This window comes from Ranitomeya variabilis, chromosome 1, assembly GCF_051348905.1.
Source record: "Ranitomeya variabilis isolate aRanVar5 chromosome 1, aRanVar5.hap1, whole genome shotgun sequence".
Taxonomy (NCBI): Eukaryota; Metazoa; Chordata; class Amphibia; order Anura; family Dendrobatidae; genus Ranitomeya; species Ranitomeya variabilis.
The window spans coordinates 183,304,709-183,326,808 of record NC_135232.1 but is presented as its reverse complement, the minus strand read 5'-3'; the positions used below and the strand labels follow the sequence as shown (position 1 = coordinate 183,326,808).

At 46.8% G+C, this 22,100-nt stretch overlaps 1 protein-coding gene across 8 annotated transcripts in view; it reads right to left on the bottom strand.

Moving 5' to 3' along the window:
- The window catches only part of SNCAIP (synuclein alpha interacting protein), a 344,510-nt gene that overhangs the window by 305,820 nt on the left and 16,590 nt on the right, over positions 1 to 22,100 (bottom strand). For 5 of the 8 annotated variants that reach the window (XM_077290966.1, XM_077290935.1, XM_077290985.1 and 2 more), the window contains one exon: positions 13,857 to 14,004. The exons of the other annotated variants lie outside the window; for them this stretch is intronic. The gene's annotated coding sequence lies outside the window, so the exon portion shown is untranslated. The remainder of the gene's footprint in view (positions 1 to 13,856; positions 14,005 to 22,100) is intronic. 8 annotated transcript variants of the gene reach the window in all.

The following is a 22,100-nucleotide window of genomic DNA, read 5'->3' as shown; positions in this document are numbered from 1 at the left end:
CAGATGCATTGATTTTAATGTGTCTACGTGTGTCAGTGGCTCCGGTACGTGAGGAAACTGTCACATCACGTACCGGAGCCACTGACGTGTGAAACCGGCCTTAAAGGGTAAAAAAAGTAGGACTTTTATAAATCCCATTCACTTTTCTGGAAATGTAAGATGCTGTGTTTTTGAGTCCGCAACAAATATGCAGCGTCAAAACGGGAACGTAGAAGGCCAGTCTCACACGTCCATATTTTTCCGGTAACTGAAGAAACGGTCCCAGAGTTATCTGTGTCCGTGTGTGCACGTAGGCCATCCGTGTGTCATCCGTGTGCTGTCCGTGTGTCCATTTTACTCGTCCGTGTGCTGTCCACGTGCATTTTTTAAATTTTTTTTCCATTTTAACTCTATGAATTAAAAAACACACACAGACAGCACACAGACGGTATCCGTGTGCGGTACGTGTTTACATGCACCCATTGACTTTAATGGGTCTGTGTGATCCGTTCGCTCCCACGAACACTGATATGTCTCTGTGTTTTGCACACGGACACATGGTCCGTGAGAACACACTGACATCTGCAGAGACACATTCATTTTAATGTGTCTACGTGTGTCAGTGTCTCCGGTACGTGAGGAAACTGTCACCACACGTACCGGAGCCACTGACGTGTGAAACCGGCCTAAGGAACCGTTTAGTTTTACCAGTGCCAATCTTCCATAAAGGCTGCAGCCCAATGATGACTATTAGTAGAAAGCGGTAATACTAATTATTCTATAAAGAGCGCCCTGCGCAGGAGTCACGGCTGACAGGGAATACTGCGAGTCCTCGCGTTAGAATCCTACGCAGGCATGTGACACAAGTTATCATCAGGGCTGGGAGTCTGCCCATGGGCGATGTTCACACTGGTAATTTTAGTTCTAGAGGAGATAAAATTAGTTGTGTGGTTTGGGAGTGTGGAGGAGATGAGATGTGGCACTCTCATCACAGGGGACAGAGATATGGCTTCTATAAAGGAAGGCTTTATAGGGCCAACAATTTACATTACAGGATAAAGGAAGACAAAGAGCAAAGATCTGCATGTGAGACAAAATAGTCTGTCAGGATGGATTGGAAGAGTCTCCTTATGGGAGTGTACATTACAGTGACTGGGATACTGCGCAGTAACCGGACAGCTGGAAGCCGTGAGGATGTGGTTGCCATTTGTCCTTCATTTACAGGGATCCTCCCAGGTCTTACAGACTTGTCCTTAATTATTTTCTCTGCTTATCTAACCTTGGCCAAATGTACTTTACATCCAACATATAACAATGGCTGAATGTAATCACCGAAAACCTTTCTTACAGGATCTGACAGATCTAGCTGCACAGTCCTGATACGATTATCAGGGGTCTAGGTAGCTTTATATCAGGATTACCGTAGATTCTGTTCTAGAAAGGTCCGGAAAAAAAATCTAAAGTGACCCTGATAATATAACGTAAGAAAATGAAGAGCAATGAGTTCCTGCAACATCTCAAAACAGACGGGAGATTCATTACTACAGCAAAGGACCCGAATTGAATGCTCCGGCCATAAAGTGACTTCTTTATGAATAGAAATCAGTAGAACGGAATGACCGAATATTTTTTCGATAAAAATAGGTACCGTATATTTCATCCTATTTGCGCTCACTGAGAGGATGAGGGGCCATTCTCCTCTCTGCTTTAATGCATGATGCCCAGAGATTGAAAAAGCCGATCACACGGCGATAGTATGATGCAAATAGAAAATGAGAACTTTCCCTATAGTTATTAATGCCCTGTAGGAAATAAGATCAGAATTAGATTTGGATCATATACCCAACAACAGCCCGCATCCTACGCATGTGACCGATGCTTTCACAACTCCATTACCATCCAATAGGAAAACATCAGCACAGAATATACAATGTAGGGGTGGGGAGGATTTTTTATGTATTTTTTAAGGATGTTTTCGGCCTCATTTGGGCTACATTGAAACAGATTTTTGACATGGATTTAGAAGGGGTCATGGCCCAAAGTTCACACCAAAATCCTCTTTAAACACTCTTCGAATAAGCTTCCTATTCATTTCAAGGGGAAAACTACTTTGCTGTCTATACGGCATGTTTCTTCCAGGTGAAGCCTTGAAAAACTGCCCTGCAGGAAAAAAAAAGTGCTGTCATATCATGTCTATGCTGAAGATTCCAAGCAAAATCCACAGCAAAAAAATAACGTAGACAAAAAAAAAGCCTTCAAAAACCACATCAGAACGGAAACTACATTGAAGAAAGCGTGAGTTCCTGACAAGGATTTTTTTTTTATAAAACAATGGTGTATTTTTTCACATTGAAAGCAACGTTTTGTACTATGTGGAGTAGTTGTAAATGTGAATATACACAAACCAAACTTCAGCCTTTATGGACATATGACTTTTTCCTCTATAGTTTCCATTCCATGATCTATATATATGCAAATTGCCTCTTCTGAGAAAAAGAGGACTTAAACTCTATAGCGCCACCTGTTGGAAGTAGCGATCCTACAAGTCACAATCAACCCTTTAACGAGTCTTACAATATGACTTAAGGTACCTTCACACGAAACGACATTATAACGATATCGCTAGCAATCCGTGACGTTGCAGCGTCCTCGCTAGCGATATCGTTTCGTTTGACACGCAGCAGCGATCAGGATCCTGCTGTGATGTCGCTGGTCGCTGAATAAAGTCCAGAACTTTATTTGGTCGTCCGATCGCTGTGTATCGTTGTGTTTGAAAGCAAAAGCAACGATACCAGCGATATTTTACACTGGTAACCAGGGTAAACATCGGGTTACTAAGCGCAGGGCCGCGCTTAGTTACCCGATGTTTACCCTGGTTACTAGCGTAAAATGTAAAAAAAACAAACAGCACATACTCACATTGCGTCCCCTGCAGTCGGCTTCCTCCTCTGACTCAGCGCCGCAAAGTGAAAGTGAAAGCAGCACAGCGGTGACGTCACCGCTCTGCTCTCACTGTACGGCGCTCAGTCAGTCAGGAAGTGGACGCAGGGGGACGTGAATGTAAGTATGTGCTGTTTGTTTTTTTTAGATTTTACGCTGGTAACCAGGGTAAACATCGGGTTACTAAGCGCGGCCCTGCGCTTAGTTACCCGATGTTTACCCTGGTTACCAGGGGACCTCGGCATAGTTGATCGCTGGAGAGCGGTCTGTGTGACAGCTCTCCAGCGACCAAACAGCGACGCTGCAGCGATCGACATCGTTGTCGCTATTGCTGCAGCGTCGCTTCGTGTGAAGGTACCTTTACGATAACAGGTGGCACTATAGAGTTTAAAGGTACCTTCACACGAAACGACATTATAACGATATCGCTAGCAATCCGTGACGTTGCAGCGTCCTCGCTAGCGATATCGTTTCGTTTGACACGCAGCAGCGATCAGGATCCTGCTGTGATGTCGCTGGTCGCTGAATAAAGTCCAGAACTTTATTTGGTCGTCCGATCGCTGTGTATCGTTGTGTTTGAAAGCAAAAGCAACGATACCAGCGATGTTTTACACTGGTAACCAGGGTAAACATCGGGTTACTAAGCGCAGGGCCGCGCTTAGTTACCCGATGTTTACCCTGGTTACTAGCGTAAAATGTAAAAAAAACAAACAGCACATACTCACATTGCGTCCCCTGCAGTCTGCTTCCTCCTCTGACTCAGCGCCGCAAAGTGAAAGTGAAAGCAGCACAGCGGTGACGTCACCGCTCTGCTCTCACTGTACGGCGCTCAGTCAGTCAGGAAGTGGACGCAGGGGGACGTGAATGTAAGTATGTGCTGTTTGTTTTTTTTAGATTTTACGCTGGTAACCAGGGTAAACATCGGGTTACTAAGCGCGGCCCTGCGCTTAGTTACCCGATGTTTACCCTGGTTACCAGGGGACCTCGGCATAGTTGATCGCTGGAGAGCGGTCTGTGTGACAGCTCTCCAGCGACCAAACAGCGACGCTGCAGCGATCGACATCGTTGTCGCTATCGCTGCAGCGTCGCTTCGTGTGAAGGTACCTTAAGTCCTCTTTTTCTCTAAAGAGGCAATTTGCATATAAAATTTCCCAGAAGAGCATTGCACGGTGAATACGCTTCCTTACCTTGACAAGCCAGAGCTGGTATGTCACTCTCCATAAGGAGAAACCTTACCCCTTAGACCCCAGTCCATGATCTGTCATTCATCCCATTCTTCCCACACAATTCCGCTGAAACCATTCTCAGACAGGCTTCATCTTTGGCCGGAGTCACGCTTGCGAGTGCAATGTGAGAAACTCGCACGAAACTCTCGCATCAATACCCGGCACTGCCGCTGGCACAGGAAAGAAATACATGCAGCCACACGCTCCGGCCCCGAGTGCTGGCGGCAGTGCCGGGTATTGATGCGAGAGACTCACATTGCACTCGCTAGTGTGACCCCCGCCTTACACTGGAGATGGACAGAAGCTTGAGATGAGACTAGAGCCATGCTCCCCCCATACACAGACTAATGTCCGCTAAACCCCTGATATTGACGCGTATGGCTGACAGTCTAATGTGTATGGGACCCCGCTAGTGATGAGCGAGTTTACTCGTTGCTCGGGTGGTCTTCGAGTATTTGTGACTGCTTAGAGATTTAGTTTTTGTCAATGCAGCTGCATGATTTATCGCTGATAGACAGCTTGAATACATGTGGGGATTCCCTTGCAACCAGGCAATCCCCACATGTACTTATGCTGGCTAACAGATGTAAATCAAGCAGCTGAGGCAACAAAAACTAAATCTCCGAGCACTCACAAATACTCGGAGATCACCCGAGCAAGAGACCACCCAAGCAACGAGTATACTCACTCGCACAATTTATGGTCGGGGGAAATATCAATCCCAGATACTCTCCATGATAATCTGCCACCAGAGGAATTGGCAAACAGCTCGCTTGTATGGATCACAGGGACACTGAGCAGAGTACTCACTCAATACGATGGGCACCACTGTCAAGAGTTTTAAGCAAAAGGTCATTAAAGGGAAACTTTCACAACATTTTTGCCACCTAATCTGAGAGCAGTGTGATGTCGGCAAGAGAGACACTGATTTCAGCGATGTGTCACTTGCTGAGTTTCTTTCTGTAGTTTTGATAAAATCACAGTTTTAATCAGCAGCTTTTAACTAGCGGACTAGTAAGCCTGCTGCCAGGTAGTCCTCCATATTCATGAGGTCTGTATGTATGGGTCTAGACCCTGATTAAAGCGATGTGTCACTTACTGAGCTGTTTGCTGCAGCTTTGGTAATATCACTGTTTTATCTGCAGCAGATCTAGCAGTTCTCTGAACGCTGAGCTCTGTATAACCCCTCCCACACCCCTGATTGGCAGATTTCTGGCTAGTGTACACAGAAATAAGTGCTGGGGGTGTGATTATACAGAGCTCGGCATTCAGAGAAATGGTCGATCTGCAACTGATAAAACAGGAATTTGATGAAAAATGCAGCAGGCTGCCCAGTAAGCGACACATTGCTGGAATCAGGGTCTCTGCCCCTAGTTCATGCTGCTCTCAGATAGGGTAGCAAAAACCTGGTGACAGATTACATCTAAGCATTTGTTGCATGGTATAATACAAGAACGGGCTGGAGTATTTTGTACCTCAGGCTCAGGGAACCTTGTATCTGCTCAGTATTTGTCATTCGCTTTCGCCTGATTAAGCAATTGCTTCATTTCTAATTTCTTCTAATCAACAGATACATTTCACAAATAAGCTGAACATTCCCAATAGTTTTCATTGTGCATAACTCAGGGGATTGCTATTCTTAACCCTTTTGATTCTATGACATGTGATATCCTAGAGGACAGCTGAGTAAAGAGGGGCAGAATTTAAGATGGCATTACCATATTATTTTAATCCAAACATTCTGCTAAGCCTTTTACTAAAAATTCTGTTTCGGATTATGTGTCTTATTAAGCAAATAAAGACACAAAAATCCCTAAACCCTCCAGGAACTAACAGAAAAACATATGCTCCAAACTTAACTCTTTATACAGCAAACTACCACCATTACCAGGCTGGTCCTGAGATGAAGGAAACACACACCTCCCAAGGGACCTGGCAGGAGAAATATCACCATCACCTGCAGCGCTGCCCTATGATGGAAAACACTAGTGGGAACTGGAAGCAAAATATCATCCGACATGTGACGGAAATCCTAACGCAATGAGGCTATTCAGCGCCTGGCTACCTGCCATGTTTTCTTTAGATTGGCTAGATATGCAATGCTAGAACACACTGACCATGAAGGCTCCCTGGCCCTGTGTGTGGGATGGTTAACGTGCTGGGATAAGGTGTTATCTGAGCATGCTCGTGTGCTAACCAAGTGTCTTCCAAGCGCTTGAAAAATATGTTTGAGTCCTTGTGCCCGCATGTCTCATGGCTGTTCGATTGCCTAACAAACAGGAAATCCATGCATGTGTTGTGGCTGGTGAACAGCCACGGGATATGCAGGCACAAGGACTCAAACATATTTTTCGAGCAGGGCGATGACACTTTTTTAGCACCTGAGCATGCTCAGATAACACCTTATCCAAGCACCTGCGCTCATCACTATTAACTAAATAATTAAATCAGGACATCAGTATAAAAGCAGCTCATTCACCAATGGTTTTCAGCCGAGACGGTCGCATCTTGGCACCGTCCAGGTTGAAAACTATTTAGCCGCCAGACACGGATTATGGCTTGTGACACAACGACGCACATAAATGGTATACTGTTGTTTTTTTTATTTTAGTTTTATTACAGGAGAATGAGGGCTTCACTGGAATTAAGCGTTGCAGTAAGTATGGTTTAATTGAGATAAATAAAGGAGTCTGTGTAATTTTTTCAATTAAAGGACTTCATTCTGGCTGTGACTTTATTTAACATATAACTATAGGATTAGTAATGGATAGATGTCTTATAGATGCCTCTCCATTACTAAGCCATGGGCTTCATGTCACCTGACATTACATAGGTGACATCAACCCCACAAATATTAATGCAGCGCCCCAGAGTCCTGGTCGTTGCAGTACTGTGGCTCCGCCACTATGGGGAGCTATGGTGCGTCCGATGGCACTGAAGGAGTTCATCTGATCAGGTATCACAGACACCAATACATTTCACAGCCGGGCCTCCGGGGGGAGCTAAGGGTGCTATTCATTAGGCCACTCCCCACCATAGTGGGTAAACTGGGGGTCAGGCAGGAAGTTAGATCAGAAAGCTGACTGGGTTGGAACCAGGCAACACCTTGTGGCAGAGGGTGTTGTAGGGGAAGATACAGTAGGGTCTCTGTCAGGGGTGGGATCCTGACAGAGGCTTGGCAACGAGAACGAACGTAACGGGACCGTGCCTGCTCCGGGTAGCGGCGGTGCCCAAGAAAGGATTAGAAGAGAGATAGATTGTGCTGAGTGAGAAACGGGATCACGCAAAGGAGAAATACCAGTAGGAGTCGTGCTGTAAGACCGAAGCAACATCCTACTGAGGCGCAATACCGGTGGCCGGAACGCCGAGGGAGTAGAACAACATTCAGCTTCAAGCAATACTCCAAACAGCGGCAGGACAGTCAGTCTCAGGCGGGCTGTCTAACTCAAATCACCTATGAAGTCTTGGGAGGCAATTGTGGGAGAGGGGCGTCTCTAGGGTCCCGGAAGAACTCCAGGCCTACCCGTCAAACGGGTGCCGTTCCTACCCGAACCTCAGGGAGGGACGGAGGATTAGCAGAACATCATCTAGTCGAGTTGTGAGGGAACATCAGAAACAGACACAACAGTTGTGGGGTACTTTCCGTAAGCACAGCAGGGAAGGACTACAACACATAGCGCTAGGGGGAAGGCACAGATTTCCTCCTGTGAAGAGAACTCTGGAAGTGTCATTGGACCGGCCGGACTTGCGCAGCCTGGTGAGCCGTATTCTGGATTGAGGACCCAGAGATCTTCAGTAAAGAGGTAAAGAGACTGCAACCTGGTGTCCTCATTATTTATCGCGACCTGCACCGTTACAACACCACTTATTGCACCGGACGTCCCCTACTGACAGACAGGGCCACGGACCGGGTCTAGCCACCGTGACAACCCCAGAACTGAACAGAGACTCTCAGAGGCCCGGCTCCGGGTACCCCTCGGCCCTGCGGCAGGTGTGGGGGCGCTCCAAACTTGGCGTCACGAACAGGATCTACTTAAGCCTGAAGAATCAGGTCATGTGTGCCTTGGAACTGTGGTCTACTGTGTTAGGACTGTATTATGTTGCAAAGACTGTGTCCCGACATTCCCCGTCAAAACCGCCGCCATTATAACACTATGTGGCACCCAGGGAGCATGGGGCGTGTCTTCGTGGGCGTAGCTTGGAAGAGTGGCGCGAAGATGGAGCCCGCCCCTCACCGATATTACTATGTCCAGAGAATATGCCCATCAAGGAGAAGGGCCCGCCTCCTAGTGTGGGATGGTGGAGGAGAGAAAGGTCGCCCTCCGGACAGGGAGGGGCAAGAACTTCTGGGGACCACGAGGCAGAATCCGATTGGCAGCATGGAGCGCGGAAGTCACCCCGGGGAGGGAGAGAAGACCCGTGCCGGGTTCTACCAATGGGAGCCGGCGGAGTCCATACCAGGCTGCGCTAACCAGGAAATCCTCGGGGCAGAAGTGGAGGAGCTGTGCCGGCAGTTCCGGAGTCTGTGCCAGCGAGCAACCACCCCTGGCGAGGAGCCGCCCCCGCACCAGGTATCGGCCCTGCAGCCGACAACGGAGGAGGCCGACACCGGGGGTGCATCGGAGGCAGGTAACCGCGCCGATCCCGGCGTGGCGATTGAAGAGCCCCTGCTGGTGGATGTAGACTCACCCCCACCACAACCACCCGGGTGAGTGTGTAGCCGCATCGAGTGCGAGAGGCCCTGGGAAACTCTGCAGACGGCCGATCGCCCCCTACGGCCCATCAAACAACCCACGCAGCTCCAGGGAGATTGGGTAACCTTCAAATGGACCCGTGCGGCCACTACCAACCTGATGGGGTTCCCAGGGGATGCCCAAGAGGAGGGGGAGAGTATCGAAGTCATCCGCCAGCGGGAGTACCGCCAACAGCTGCGCCAGCAAGAGGAAGAATGGGCCCGCAAGAAGGAGCTCCGGCGTCAGGCTGAGCGAGAGAAGGACCTTCAGAATAAAGCCCAAGTCAGGCAAGTTGCAGAGGAGAACTGGGGGCCGCAGCGCTATGGCGTGATCAATACCTTCCGGCTGCAAGGAGGTTGGGGCTTCATTAAGGAGCCCGGTCTTGCCTTGGAAGTGTTTGTAAACCGGCGGGATGTAGAGGCGCACCTCATTGAAGGACACCCAGGCCGGGATCTTTACCCAGGAGACCGGGTTCGGTACACCCGCCATTGGGGGGATAAGGGGTGGTATGCCCTGCACGTACGCAAATACAAGCCGGAAGTGACCGTACCATCCTCTGATGATTCCTCAAGACCGGCGGCTATTGCCCCGATTTCCCTGTGCGCCAAATGCCTGCGGGCCATCACTCCAAGGAGAACCGTGAGTACCCAGACCCCTATCCAGGGTGCGGACGCCCTCTATGTGGTGGCGGGGGGAGACCGGTACTCGCGGAAGCCACCTCCAGCTTTAGAAGAATAAACCTCGATACCCTGAATCTGTAAATAGTTACTGTTCCACTACTTTGTTGCTATACCCGTAAAGGGTTAACTCTTAAAGGGATCCCTTTGTTTACCCGGGATCCCTATTGTTTTTGGTAATTTTTCTATTTTTCTATGTTATTCAAAAACTGCTGAAATCATGAACAGTGCATGATCCGAACTTCTTGTAAATAGTTGCACCTTATTAAAGGCGCTCCCTGCTGGTTTTACTTAAAGACTCTTTGCGAAGATACCGCACTGGAACCTTTGCTGAGTATGGACTGGTAGCTTGGGAAGACACGCTACCTCACAGAGACTTGGCCCCCTCTTAAAGGGGATGTTCATTTATCGTATTTCAACAGTAAAATTGCTTAAGATAAATAGCAATAATGTCAATGAGAGAAAAGTGATGATAATGTTTGTACAAGAGAGTTATATGTGTTTAATTAGTTAAATGTGAAGGAATACTGATGATGTGCTCTGAGAAGTAAAAGGTGAAAGATAGAAGAAGGATGCAGTGGGCCCGTAGAAATAGATGTGGTGTCCAGCATGCAAGAAAGGAAGAAAGATAATGAGAAGGCTTAATGTTCAGAAGAAAATGCTTGATAATGTTGATAGATAGTTAGGATAGAAGGTAAACCCTGAGTCCTCATAGGAGTCATGTAGAGATGGCTCAGTGCTCTTAAACTGAAAGAAATGTTATGTTCTATACTGTGTATAGTAGTTGAAAAGGCAGTAGGCCCTGGCTGAACGGGGCGGTCCTGTAACAGAAAGGAGAGGCAGTAGGTCTGGTGCCGATAGGACAGGCGGTCCTGCAGATTTAAAGAAGGAGAATGAAAAAAGTTAAAGTGCCTTATAATGTGATTATAGGAAGGTCTTTAGTGGATTTAGAGTGTGAGTCCTTAAAGGCAATGTTAAAGTATTGTTCAGCAATTTTTGCACTTAGTAGAATACCCGGTTGGGTAACAGGAGTTATTTATAGCCTGTAATTTATAATGTTTAATGTTTAACCATGTTTTGTAACGTTCAAGTGTCCTCACCTCCCATAAAGGGAAGCTTGTTCAAGTATACTTATTGTTATTGCACTCAACCAAACTGTATGTCTTTTTGCTAAACTTGTATTGTTGTTTTCTTCCCAGTCCCGGAGTACTGTGTTTAACCAGGGGGGAGTGCAGCGCCCCAGAGTCCTGGTCGTTGCAGTACTGTGGCTCCGCCACTATGGGGAGCTATGGTGCGTCCGATGGCACTGAAGGAGTTCATCTGATCAGGTATCACAGACACCAATACATTTCACAGCCGGGCCTCCGGGGGGAGCTAAGGGTGCTATTCATTAGGCCACTCCCCACCATAGTGGGTAAACTGGGGGTCAGGCAGGAAGTTAGATCAGAAAGCTGACTGGGTTGGAACCAGGCAACACCTTGTGGCAGAGGGTGTTGTAGGGGAAGATACAGTAGGGTCTCTGTCAGGGGTGGGATCCTGACAGAGGCTTGGCAACGAGAACGAACGTAACGGGACCGTGCCTGCTCCGGGTAGCGGCGGTGCCCAAGAAAGGATTAGAAGAGAGATAGATTGTGCTGAGTGAGAAACGGGATCACGCAAAGGAGAAATACCAGTAGGAGTCGTGCTGTAAGACCGAAGCAACATCCTACTGAGGCGCAATACCGGTGGCCGGAACGCCGAGGGAGTAGAACAACATTCAGCTTCAAGCAATACTCCAAACAGCGGCAGGACAGTCAGTCTCAGGCGGGCTGTCTAACTCAAATCACCTATGAAGTCTTGGGAGGCAATTGTGGGAGAGGGGCGTCTCTAGGGTCCCGGAAGAACTCCAGGCCTACCCGTCAAACGGGTGCCGTTCCTACCCGAACCTCAGGGAGGGACGGAGGATTAGCAGAACATCATCTAGTCGAGTTGTGAGGGAACATCAGAAACAGACACAAAAGTTGTGGGGTACTTTCCGTAAGCACAGCAGGCAAGGACTACAACACATAGCGCTAGGGGGAAGGCACAGATTTCCTCCTGTGAAGAGAACTCTGGAAGTGTCATTGGACCGGCCGGACTTGCGCAGCCTGGTGAGCCGTATTCTGGATTGAGGACCCAGAGATCTTCAGTAAAGAGGTAAAGAGACTGCAACCTGGTGTCCTCATTATTTATCGCGACCTGCACCGCACCACCACCACTATCCACACCGATCATTCACTGTGCGCCCCACGGCAGGGTCACGGACCGGGGCCTAGCCGCCGTGACAACCCCAGAAGCAGAGACTCAGAGGCCCGGTACCGGGTACCCCTCGGCCCTGCGGCAGTGGGGGCGCCACATTAACCCCACTTGCCACTGCTACAGGGCAAGTGGGAAGAGCTGGGCAAAGCGCCAGAAACGGCGCATCTAATAGATGCGCCTTTTCTGGGAAGCTGCGGGCTGCTGTTTTTAGGCTGGGGGGCCTATATCAATGGCCCCTTACCAGTCTGAGAATACCAACCCCCAGCTGTCTGCTTTAGCATGGTTAGTTGTCAAAAATGGGGGGAACCGCAGGCCATTTTTTAAATTATTTATTTTAATAACTTAAAAAAACAGTGTGGGGACCCCTCTATTTTTGATAACCAACCTTGCTGAAGCTGACAGCTGAGGGTTGCAGTCCCCAGCTATGAGTTTTGCCTGGTTGGTTCAAAAAAATAGGGGGGAACCCACGTCAGGTTTTTTCATTCATTTATTTTGTTAAATCGCAGGCGGCGGCGGCTGAGGAATATCCCGATCGTCCTTTCCTGCTGTCACTGTTATTAGCGGCAGCAGGTGTTGGATGATGGGAGTAAGGCCGGCGTCACACTAGCGTATTGCATCTGATGCGAGAGCATCGGATGTGATATGCCAATGACCCTCGGCTCCTGCTCTGCTGCGAGCGGGAGCCGAGTGTCATGCGTCTGTGCTCCGATTCTCTTGCACACAGCGGATCGGAGCACAGCTGCGGAGGAGGCGGAGAAACTAATTTCTCCATCTCCTCCATTGCCGGGGTCCGCGTTTAGCGCACAGCACTCGGTTGATATCTGAGTGGTGTGCGCTGTCTCACTCGCACCCATAGGCTTATATGGGTGCGAGTGAGCCGAGAGTCGGCCGAGTGTCCGTGACAATCGCAGCATGCTGTGATTGTCTCGAACCGAGGAAAATGGCTGACAAGAAAAATCGGCTGCTGGGAGCTGCCCTATAGTATAATATTGGTCCGAGTGCAATGCGATTTTTTTATCGCATTGCACTTGTCCGTTTAAGTCGCCAGTATGACGCCGGCCTAAGAGTCCCAAAAGCCCCCACTTGCTGTCATAGTTCGGACTTTAATATACGGTAACTCTCATCATTCTCCTCTGCTCACACCAATTGCCGGCAGAGCAGGGGAGAATGATGAGAGCAGTCTTCAGCACCTGCCACCGGGGAACAGCGCTCACTGTAGCACTTCTTCCCCGACGGCTGTCTGTGTGACACTGTTTACACGGACCCAATGACTTGAATGGGTCCGTGTGATCTGTGCAGCTGCACAAAAACAGACATGTTCATGTGTGGGTCACTCATACGGTCCATAGAGAAAAAAAACAGATATGTGCACAGACCCATTAATTTGAATGGGTCTATATGTGTCAGTGTCTCCGGTATGTGTGAAAACTGTCACCACACGTACTGGAGACACTGACCTGTGAAAGAGGCCTAATTGAGAGGATTTCACAGCAAAAAAACTGGCAGAAATACAATGATGAATCAGGGCAATGTGTTTACATCTATCCACCAAATTATAACACCGGAGCATTGGCAGTACCTGGGGTCTGACTTGCGATCTGACTTTGATGACCTATCCCTTAAGAATAGGGTAACACATCCTGATCTGACCACCACTTTAGGCTCGTTCTTACATTGTCACAAATATTGCAGTTCGGTTTCCTTTAGGATACTTTATACTGAATCCATTTTAGACTTGTAGCCTCCCCCTACATGACCGGAGGCCCTCTACATGTGACGTAAAGCTTACCTTAAACAATACCAGAGCACAAACCCAACAATCTGAAACCACAGAAGCCACTATTACCAAATTTGGTCTCGAGGAAAGCATGGCAATGAAAATCTACAATCGATTCCAGAATAATTATTCCAGGCGATTCATGTCAGAGCCAGCTGTGAGAGGAGACGTCAGAACGCCAGGACAATTGAATTAGGACACACTGGTGGTATTAGTCTTACCCCGGGCTAGATACAATTGTACTCACTCAGCCAGTAAAGAAAACAGGTCAGTGTCCCAGACTGTCCGCTATGGAGGGAGAAGCAGTGGAAGTTGTGCACTGGTACCGTCATTGCTGGCCCGCTGCCAGCTCCTCAGGGATTAACAACGCTTTTCATTTTCTTTTCTTGTAAACTCTTTTTGAAGAAAAAATAACTCATTGTTCTTACATTATTCTGTGTGCATAGATTTCATCAAAAGAATTACAATCCTCTTATTTACCCAGTAGGAAAGCACTTTTATGTTCGAAAAGAGTCCAGACAGAATGACTTATGTGGGCCGTAATGGAGGAGGACCTGTCCGCTCTGCTGACATTGTGCTGCATTGTAAATAATTGCATTGCCCATAAAATTGCAATTCTTACCACTCTACACTGCACTGCTCCTCTAGTGTTTCTCCTGAAAATGTATGAAATACCGTATTTTTCGGACTGTAAGACGCACCCCAAATTTTCAGAAGGAAGCTGGGGAAAAAAATGAATGCGTCAATTGGGGTCCGCCTTAAAGTCCAGAATTCAGCTTAGGCCCCTTTCACACATCAGTTTTTTGCCGTCAGTCACAATCCGTTGGCTCGACGGATCCATCGCAGATTGTGAAAAACTGTTTTTTCGACGGATCCAACTAGCGGATCTGGCTAATTGGATCGGAGCATGCTCAGTTAAAAAAAAACGGATCCGGCACCATAGGCTTCCATTCTAGCAAACAACGGACGGCGATGGATCCGTCACTGTCCGTTTTTTGGACGTACATAAAAAACGTTACTTAGTCCGTTATCTCCGGCCGCCGGACAAACAATTTTCAACGGATCTGGCGAACGACAGATGAAACGTGAAGCCATCCGTCGCTAATACAAGTTTAGGAGAAAAAAACGGATCCAGCGGCATCAGTCGCCGGATCCGTTTTTTTTTCACAATTCGACAGATTGCAAAAAACTGATGTGTGAAAGGGGCCTTAACCGGGGAGATCGGCAGCACTGGTGGAGCGGAGTCACATGGGGTGTTTGGTGGTCCGGCGATGATATGACCCAGACTGGTGCGCGGTGTGGGGGCTATGGCGACATTTTGTGAAAGCCCAGAGCCCCTGCACATCCATTGCTGCAATGCGGTGGTCTCCGGGAAATCCCATCCCAGTCTGGTGCTGCAGGCTCAGCGGTGCGTGGTGTTGCGCGGGCTACGGGGGGACATTTTGTGAAAACCCGAAGCCCCCACATTTCTATTGCCTTGATGCTGAGGCCTCCGGGAAAATGGCCACAGGAGGCAGAGCATGCGCAGAGTGAGATCTTGGCAACAAAATCTCATCTCGAGGTCTCGGGAGACGATCTCGGAGCCGAGATCTTAATCTGCACATGCATGTGCTTCAGGAACCTGTTCTAGCTTTTTTTTTTTTTGCGGATTACAGCCTATGATCAAGTTCACATGTCGGTTGTGAATTGCGGACCATCTGTCAACAAATAAGAATGGAGACGTCCAATTTGTATACAATTAATTGTAAGATCAAAATGGCCCATTCAAGTCAATGGAAAAAAGGCGAGCACACAGATGCCATCCATGTTGCTTCCATGTGCTTTCTGTCTTTCACAGTCTTCAGGCTCATGGCCACACAAGGCCCATTCATACAATAAAAGACACCAGAGACAGTAGGTGGAAGTAAAGGCCGTGTCATTTATTTTTGAGTAACTTTAAGAACCATAAAACACGTTTCAATTTCTTAAAAATTAATAACTCTTAAATAACCGTATGTTTAACCACAATACCACCAATCCACCCAAAGGGCGATTTTCCTCGCAAAATAAATGAACACGACAGGGTAGTATTTAAATAAGGGAGGGTGGGCGGGATCTTCGGTTTCTTCAGAATAACCGCTGACTGAAGAGAATTCAAACTGCGGGGCTTTTTATATCCACAGAAAAAGCCCGCCAAGACCAAATTAACCAATGAAATTCTTTAAAATTATACAGCCAAAAGTAAGGCAAAACCGGATAAAACCTGCTCTTGGCTAACAGCCAAAGCATTACCTCAACCACAAGTTTAGCTAATAAATTTCCTTCAGGGCCTGTGAGGCCATGAGACCCCCCCTATAATGTAAAATTATGGACGGGGGAGGGCTAACATGGCCACACAAGGCCCATTCATACAATAAAAGACACCAGAGACAGTAGGTGGAAGTAAAGGCCGTGTCATTTATTTTTGAGTAACTTTAAGAACCATAAAACACGTTTCAATTTCTTAAAAATTAATAACTCTTAAATAACCGTATGTTTAACCACAATACCACCAATCCACCCAAAGGGCGATTTTCCATACGCCGGGGCTCAGAGAGACCTGGCCCCCCCACTACGACACAGCCATTGCTCCACCATTGTCTGCAGGTCTAAATTAAAAATGTCCAAACCTATGTCTGAAAGATGAACCAATTCGGTACGGAATAAGCCGGGTAAAAAACCTTCGAGTTCAACGTGTCTAAAAGAAAACCCATTAATCATTGGCAGAAATCTACACAAACCTCTGTTGACTCGTTTCCGAATTCTCTCAAAAAAAGATAGCTCCTTCGTAGACCAAATTAACCTAGGAATGATCTCAGAGAATGCAAAACAAGTGAAAGGAAAAGATTGCTTAAAAGAAACAAAATCAGATCTTAAACGAGATAAAAGATCTAGGGTTTTGGATCTCCCGAGATCATTCCCACACAGATGGAAAATCACTAAATCAGGAGGAGGAAATTTAAAGAAGCATCTATTCAATTCGGGGAATAAATTAAACCAGGATAATCCTTTAACGCTGTGCCAAAAAATTAACACCGAATCTTGGCTGAAAGAAAGGTTCTCAGAATAAAAGCGTTGGTTGGCTCTCTTCTGCGCCCAAAACACATAAGAGTGTCCTATGATCCATACAATTCTGGCACCTGAAATGAAATCAAAGTCAGATATCATATAGATCGTGTCTCACATACAGCTTAAATCTTCCTGACTCCCATCTACCCAGTTGCATTATTTGAGAGTTTTGCAGCCCAGCTCTCGCCGCCTCCGTTGCCGCTCCTATTCGGAAGGAATGTGAGGTAAATTTTAAATGATCTTTCTTTAAAAAACGCAAACACTTCTTCAAAACCGAGTTGAATTGGAAAATCGTCGCGGGACAACCATCTGAATGGATAAACAAAGGACCAGGAAGAGAAGGTCTAACACGAAGCCAATTTGAGGTATTAATTAAAGGGCAGAAGTTTTCATCAGGTTTCGCCTCGATTCTCAGTCTAACTCCTCTGCCCAACTGGTCAGTTTTAGAGCGCCTAACAAATAAAAACAAATGTGAGTCCATAATTGACACGTCCGTAACCATCAAACCCGAAGGGTTGCATTTTTTCTCTGAAACCAATTCCCCGACCCGTAAAGCACCAAAATAGGCTAACGAAAAAGCAGAAGAAAATAAAGCGGTTTCAAAAGAATCTGTACAAACTTCACGGAGGGATAAACAAAGGTCTTTCAAAAAGGAAAGGGAAATCGGGCGTCTACTATCCGGTTTAAAACTAGACCTCTTAAAACCTTTCAAAAATTGTTTGATAGGGAATAAACCAGTCAGCGGAGTTTTGCCAAGCAATTTCAGAAAAAACGAGATCCCAGCTAGGGATTTAGATACCGCCGAAAAAGATAAACCTTTATTACATAAAAACTCGAGAAATTTCAAACCCGAAATAGGACTGGAGATACTGAAAATAAAATTGTTAAGATTGCAAAAGTTAATCCAATCTTGCCATGCGGCTGAGTAATCAGCCCATGTTCTGGCTGATAATGAATTAGCAATAAAGCGAGGAATCAATTCAGAATTATTTCCCAAATCTGATGAGGGCAAGCCGTAGGATCCAGATCTGCTGAAGGAACCTGTTGGCGAAAGATTTGCCATTGTTGACAACAAATAGAATCGGTGATTACAGATAAGTTACTTGTACCACTTTTAGCTTTTAGCCAAATATTTAGCTTCAAACAAAGACGAACTAACTGTCTCAGGATTTTCATAGCCCAGCGATTCTTGGATGATAGTGTGTTAATTCCAAGAATAACACCGGGATCGTTAGACAAAAACAAAATCCTATTATCCTTCAGTAAATGCCCCCACAGAGACAGGCCAATGAAGATAGAAAAGAGTTCCAGAACCATAGCGTTCTCTACTATCCTGTTCAGGACCCAAGAATCTGGCCATTTGTGAAAAAACCAATGAGGCGAAAAAAGGATACCGCAACCTAGATCCCCTCTACAAGAAAAAGCAAAATTAAAATTGTCAGCAAGGGTAAAAGCCGATTGCCAACAACTTTTACCGTTGTAGGTAGTCAAAAATGTACGCCAAATCACCGCATCCTCTCTCAACTCAGATGATATTCTGATATGAGATTCCGGAGAAGAGACTCCAATCGTCGAGTCATACAGACGTCTGGAAAAACTCCTACCCATCGGGATAACGCGTAAGGCGAAGTTCAACAGACCCAAAAGAGACTGCATTTCTTTTAGAGTAACCTTCTTACGCTGCAAGAATTTGTCAAGGGTAGAGCATAATTTAGAAATTTTTTCGTCCGGAAGTCTACATTCCATATGCATTGAATCCAAGGTAATACCTAAAAATTCAATCACATTGGTGGGTTGGCAGGTTTTATCATGAGCTAAAGGGATACCAAATAAGTCACACATTGCTGAGAAGCTGTTTAGTGCCGATAGGCAAGCATCCGAAAAAGGGGGGCCAACAAAAAGGAAGTCATCCAAGTAATGTAGGATTCCAGCATCCTGAATGCTTGTTCCCAATACCCAGTGAAGAAAACAAGAAAAACTCTCAAAATAAAAACAGGATAACGCAAAGCCCATGGGTAAACACTTATCAAAGAAAAATTGATTCTCAAAATGAAAACCCAGAGAATTGAAGCCAGAAGGTTTAATAGGCAGTAATCTAAAAGCAGATTTTATGTCCGCTTTTGACATCAAACAGAATCTGCCAAATTTCCTAAGAAGATCAATGGCAGAATCGAATGATGAATAAGAAACGGAACATTTAGACTTGTCCACCTCATCATTCAAGGAGGAGCCCAAAGGGAAGGAGAGGTGGTGAATTAAACGATAACTTCCCGCTTCTTTTTTGGGAACAATCCCGAGGGGGGACACCCGAAAATTCAAAAACGGGGGACTGGAAAATGGGCCAGCAACCCTGCCTAAATCCAGTTCCTCAAAAATCTTCTTCCTTGCCACCTCGGGATGGTGGTTCAGAGTAGATAAATTCCTAACCATTTTACATCCGGAACCTTTAAATTGGGGAACATCAAATCCAAAACAGAAGCCATTAAACAAAAGCCTACTAGTCTCCTGTTTTGGGTAAATGCTTAGCCACCACAGCATTTCTACTAGCTTCACAGGCGTCTGCGCCTTTAGGAATGGATTCCTTTGAAGCTGAGTAGGATGCCTGTTTCCTGAAACATTTGAACAAGGGGTGTGGATTAGCACAGAAGGAGCACTCGTGCCGAAACCTGCACGAATTACCCCATTTGCATGCAGTTTCATTGAATACGAAACATACACCTTTTTTTGGAAAGCTGGGAACCGTTTGTCTGGCGGCAAAATGCCTTTGAGGAAGCATCAAATTAATCCACAGCCCGACATCTTTTACCCCCCAATTGATATCCGGGTGGACAGCCAATTTTTGTCTGAAAGCCTCATCGTAGTGGAGCCAGGCGACACCTCCAAAGTTACGATAAGCCTCTAAAATAATATCCAAATGCTGGAATAATCTGGAGCAAAGATTGGGAAACTTCTCTCCTAGGACAGCTGAATAGATCGAGAATGCCTGTACCCAATTGTTAAAGGACTTAACTGAACCCCGCTTGGAATCATCACTATCCTGTTTAATATCTTTCTCAGGTCTATTCAGCTGGTCCCTACGAGGAAGCAAAGAGAATAAGTCCACATAACTATTGTTCCAAATGAGATCTTTGACAGATGAGCTCAGGTGAAAACCAAGTGGCGAGAGCTCACATGTCAAAGCCTCCTTGAACGTGTTCTGAAGTAACAAGTTACAGTCAGGAATAGGGGATGATGGAGGGATAGAGGGTATACTAAAAATCTCCCCTAAGGACTCTGACAAAACACCCCTTATCATTTCTTTCAGTTGGTCAGGATAAACAGACAGGGGTACATTAATTGTCTCACCCCTAGTAGAAGCACCTCCTCTGGATAGCTGGTCAGGATGGCAGCCGGCACTCGAGCTTTGTAAGGAAAGCGAGGACGGCTGAGGGTTTCTTGAGGGAGGAGATGACCGAGGACCAACCTGGACGTCAAGCTGTAACCTGTTGGACGACGCCGGAGTCTGCTGGCTGGAATCCTGGGATAACAACTCCACCTGTGGAAAAGACGCCGCTGCAGCGCTTTTACGGCTGCCAGCGGCGAGCAGGAAGGCGGCGCTCAGCGATGAGGTAACAGGCGCTTCCTGATGCCGGGCTGAAGGTTTCCGAGAGGCACTGCAGGAAACACTTGATGGACGTCGCCGCTTCTTACTTACATCCGGTCTTTGGTCGGCGGGGCTTGTTGGCGGAAGTGACGGGGACTGAGATCTCCGAGGAGTCTTTCTCCGGGAACGACTTGAAGTGCGAGCTGAAGCCGCCGCTGCCAACTCCTGGACCGGGGGGTGAAATTCAGCGTTCGGGTCCTGAGAAGAGGGACCGGGAACTTCTGACGCAGGTAACGGCTCAGAAGCCAGGCAACTTCTTAACCAGCTTTCACCGTCTTCTTTACCGGCCCGCAGCAACAGCTGTTGCATAAGGTCCTCCATACTTCTATCTTCGGTTTCTTCAGAATAACCGCTGACTGAAGAGAATTCAAACTGCGGGGCTTTTTATATCCACAGAAAAAGCCCGCCAAGACCAAATTAACCAATGAAATTCTTTAAAATTATACAGCCAAAAGTAAGGCAAAACCGGATAAAACCTGCTCTTGGCTAACAGCCAAAGCATTACCTCAACCACAAGTTTAGCTAATAAATTTCCTTCAGGGCCTGTGAGGCCATGAGACCCCCCCTATAATGTAAAATTATGGACGGGGGAGGGCTAACATTCAGACAAGCAAGTTTCCGGGCCGTGTGCGGTCCATGTGGGAGATGAACAAGACACGGACGGAACAAAGACAATTACCTAGCCTATAGGGGTGTTTTTCCAAACAGACAGATGATCCACATGGGAAAAATCACAGTATTCACTATTCTGCTTCGTTTTCTCTTTTTCCTGACCAGAATAATTCATTTAATTTACATTGTTCTTGTACATCTTATGGACCAAAATAATGCATATATTAGGACTCACTAAACTGCCGCATAACATTGCCAAGTGCTATCATCTGATGTTTTGTCGGCTAACACTTGGCTCAATGTGGATCTGGGGCAGTACAGATCATGCCAAATTGGCATGGGAAAACATGCTGGGTGCATCCGATGGTCGGATCATGCGCACCCATACAAGTCTATGGGTGTGTGTGAAACTTTGGACTGCACTTAGATGTCATCCGTAAGCAGTCTGACATCCCGACACAGAGAATGCAATTCTCCCATCTGAACGCACCAGATCACACTAAACTCGGAACAAACAATGGCAGAGTTTAATCGTTTAATCTGAGTGACATTAAAGGGGTTGTTCACTACTTAAACCCAATGTTCGGCCCTGATAAAATAATAAAGCCTATACTCCCCTCCCGTGCCGACTCCATTCCTGTGGTGTCGGCACTCACTCTCGCTGAGGCCTTGATGTGGTGTTGTGACACCGGCGCCCAATCAGCGATGGCGTCACTGTCTCTGCCGTTGGTCAAACTGCCGACACTGCGGGAACGGAGCAGGCACGAGAGGGGAGTATAGGTGTTATTATTTTATCAGGCCCAAACATTTGGTTTAAGAAGGGGTTGTCCTTGATTCTCTCGCATGATAAAATTGACGGCCGTGTGACCCCGACCTAAGGCCGGCGTCACACATGCGTGTTTTACGGACGTAAGAGCGCAGAAACTACGTCCGTAAAACTCGCATTACACACGGCACAATTATTCTCAATGGGGCTGCTCCTATCAGCCGTATATTACGGCTTTCTACGGCCGTAAAAAATCGCAGCATGCTGCGTTTGTCAGCGTATTGCGCAAAAAAATCGCCAATGAAAGTCTATGGGGGCGAGAAAAATACGGATTCCACACGGACCAGCAGTGTGACTTGCGAGAAATACGCAGCGGTGTTAGT